The sequence below is a fragment of the Rana temporaria genome, chromosome 4 (genome assembly GCF_905171775.1).
Source record: "Rana temporaria chromosome 4, aRanTem1.1, whole genome shotgun sequence".
Classification (NCBI taxonomy): Eukaryota; Metazoa; Chordata; class Amphibia; order Anura; family Ranidae; genus Rana; species Rana temporaria.
This window is the reverse complement of record NC_053492.1, coordinates 262,358,183-262,361,948: the sequence shown is the minus strand read 5'-3', so window position 1 is coordinate 262,361,948 and position 3,766 is coordinate 262,358,183.

Sequence of the window (3,766 nt, the reverse complement as noted above, 5' to 3'; positions counted from 1 at the left end):
TGGTGTTTTAGGGGGTGGCAGCGGTGGTGTTTTAGGGGGTGGCAGCGGTGGTGTTATTGGGGGTGGCATCAGTGGTGTTGGGGGGGTGTGGCAGCGGCTGTGTTGATGGGAGATGACAGTGGTGGTGTTGAAAGGGGATGGCAGTGGTGGTGTTGAGAGGGGGTGGCAGTGGTAGTGTTGAGAGGGGGTGACAGTGGTGGTGGTATTGAGGGGAGGTGTCAGAGATGATAGTGTTGAGGAGGGGTGGCAGCGGTGGTGTTATAGGGGTGGCAGCGGTGGTGTTATAGGGGGTGGCAGCGGTGGTGTTATAGGGGGTGGCAGCGGTGGTGTTATAGGGGGTGGCAGCGGTGATGTTATGGGGGGTGGCAGCGGTGGTGTTATAGGGGGTGGCAGCGGTGGTGTTATAGGGGGTGGCAGCGGTGGTGTTATGGGGGGTGGCAGCGGTGGTGTTATGGGGGGTGGCAGCGGTGGTGTTATAGGGGGTGGCAGCGGTGGTGCTATAGGGGTGGCAGCGGTGGTGTTATGGGGGGTGGCAGCGGTGGTGTTATAGGGGTGGCAGCGGTGGTGTTATGGGGGGTGGCAGCGGTGGTGTTATAGGGGGTGGCAGCGGTGGTGTTATAGGGGTGGCAGCGGTGGTGTTATGGGGGGTGGCAGCGGTGGTGTTATAGGGGGTGGCAGCGGTGGTGTTATGGGGGGTGGCAGCGGTGGTGTTATGGGGGGTGGCAGCAGTGGTGGGGGATGGGATGATCAGTAAGAGGCAGAGGTGGTGGAGGTTGGAATCGATTGCACTGGCAATTTGTCACTTACTTAGTTCAGGCAATTGATTCCTACTCAGAACTCTGTCACACGTGAGCCTAGGGATGCCTTTTCCTCATGGATTGCCAGCTCCTCCCTCTTCAGGTGATTGGTGTCATCTGGTCAGCTGACTTTCCCTCGCCTCCCCACATTCTCTCTGGATAGGGGCGGGGCGGGGCAGGGCGGTCCACGTCCACTGTCTCAGCTCTGCCTTCTCTCCCCTCATCCTCCAACAGTATCAACGGACGAACCCCCCCCTCCTCCCCCGGCGAAGCTAACAGGCGGGCCATTCACACTGGCAGATAGACGGGCAGGGTTCCGCGGCACCTCACACTGGCAGACAGATGAAGGGGGGTTTGCGGGCCCCCCTAAAGTAGCGGAACTGCGGGGCCCAGTCGCAATCGCGACTGCCGCGACCATGATAATTCCGCCACTGGTTGGCGCTATATAAATCTTGTATAATAATTATAAAATGCATCAAAAACAAAGTGCTTGCATTTTTTATGCATTTCTGTTGCATTTTTGCTGGTTTATTGTGCAAGACAACAGACACCTCCCAAAAAAAGATAGGAAAGATCGCCCACATGCCTGGACCAGCACCCGGCTCAGCCTTTCAGGGAGCCACTGAGAGCCTGAGCTGGTAGCTCCCACCCTCTTTACAGCACAGCGCTCCAGCGAGCGAGGTGGCGGCAGAGCAGAGAGTCGGTAACTGACAGTCACCAGCTCTCTGCTCAGGGAGCTGTGAGAACCGAGCGATCAGCAGTGTTTGATCACTTGGTTTCAGAGATTGGCACCATGGTTTGTAGACTCTATGGGGTAGATCCTCAAAGAAATTACGCCGGCGTATCTCTTGATACGACGCGTAATTAAAAATTTTGCGCGTCGTATCTTTGTTTTGGTATCCACAAAACAAGATACGACGGCATCTGTGTTAGATCCGACAGGCGTACGTCTTTGTACGCCTTCAGATCTTAGATGCAATTTTTCGGCGTCCGCTAGGTGGCGTTCCTGTCGTAATCCGCGTTGAGTATGCAAATTAGCTATTTCCGACGATCCATGAACGTACGACCAGCTGTCGCATTTTTTTACGTCGTTTCCATTCGGCTTTTTCCGGCGTATAGTTAAAGCTGCTATACGGTGGTGTACTCAATGTTAAGTATGGCCATCGTTCCTGCATCCAATTTTGAAAATTTTACGTTGTTTGCGTAAGTCGTCCGTGAATGGGGCTGGACGCCATTTACGTTCACGTTGAAAACAATGACGTCCTTGCGACGTCATTTGGAGCAATGCACCCTGGGAGTTTTTAGGGACGGCGCATGCGCAATTCGTTCGGCGCGGGGACGCGCTTCATTTAAATGAAACACGCCCCCTACCCGCCCAATTTGAATTCCGCGCCCTTACGCCGCGAGAGATACACTAAGCCGCCGTAACTTACGGCGCAAATTCGTTGAGGATTCAAACCAAAGCCAAGTAAGTTACAGCGGCGTAGCGTATCTTACATCTGCCCCGGGCGCAGCGTATGTATGTGGATCTGCCCCTATAACTTTCACAAAGACCAAATAATATACACCAATTTGGGTTATTTTTACCAAAGATATGTAGCAGTATAAATTTTGGCATAAATGTATGAAGAAAAATAACTAATTTGTAAAATTGTATAACAGAACCAAAGAAAAATGCATTTTTATACAGAATTTTCAGGCTTTTTTTTTATAGCGCAAAAAAAAAACATAGAGGTGATTAAATACCACCAAAAGAAAGCTCTATTTGTGGGGAAAAAAGGACAAACAATTCATATGGGTACATGTCATTCAAAATGTGAGAGCACTGAAAGCTGAAAATTGGTCTGGTTAGGAAGGGGGCTAAGTGCCCAGTGGTCAAGTGGTTAAAGAACAACTCAGAGACATTTTTTTTGCCATGCCGTGTTGCAGTGCTTCCATGCATTCCAATGGGCAGGGGCGATTTATGAGCGTCCCAAATATGCTGCTCGCAGGACTTTTTGTAACATCCAGCAAGCGCACCGCCCCAGTGTGAAAGCCCTCAGGCTTTCACACTGGGGAGGCACATGAGGTGTTTTTTAGGCGGTATTTTTTGCGCGAAAACACCTGAAAATCACCTTCAGTGTGAAAGTAGCCTAGTGTTAGGCTGCATTCACACCTGAGCGTAGCGTTTTGCAGCGTTTTTTACCGCGATTTGCGGCGACAAAACGCAGTGTTTTTTACCGCGATTTTGTACAGGTCTAGGGTCACCAATGTAAAACGCCCAAATACGCTCAATTCGAGCGACAAAAAAGGGTCCAGAACTTGTTTGGGCGTCAGGCGTTCGGCGTCAGGCGTTTTGTAGTGGAGATGTGAACCATCTCCATAGGTAATAATGTATTTTTTCCCCTCTAGCGTTTTGGGGCGTCGCGCTTCAGGCGACAAAACGCTCAGGTGTGAATGCAGCCTTACATGTACTACGACCAAACACAGGAGGATTCCATAACTGTGCTCTGTTCAGTACTATACTATTACGGCAATGTACAGTATTATATCTCCCAACATTTTGAGATGGGAATGAGGGACAACTACTAGCAAACGTATGCATGCATAGGACACACCTCCTGTCACACCCCTAAAAGGAGAAATAACCAAAAAAAGGTCAAATAAATCCTCAAGGGCTTTATTTACCACTATTATTCCTTTATATTGGCTTTCAAAATGAACAAATACAGAAATTTTGAATTTAGATGAAAGGTTTAGCACTGGGAAACACTTTTTGAAAGATAAAAAGTGCATTATATATATATAACTGTACAATTCATATCAAAATGAGGGACAAATAGGAGGAAAGAGGGACTTTGCTCTAAATCAGGGACAGTCCCTCGAAATCTGGGACATTTGGGAGCTATGCAGTGTGTGAAATAAGTGCAGCTGAGTGAGTGTGGGTTGGGACACACGACTAGCAAGCATGCAGTGTGCTGTGGGTGAGA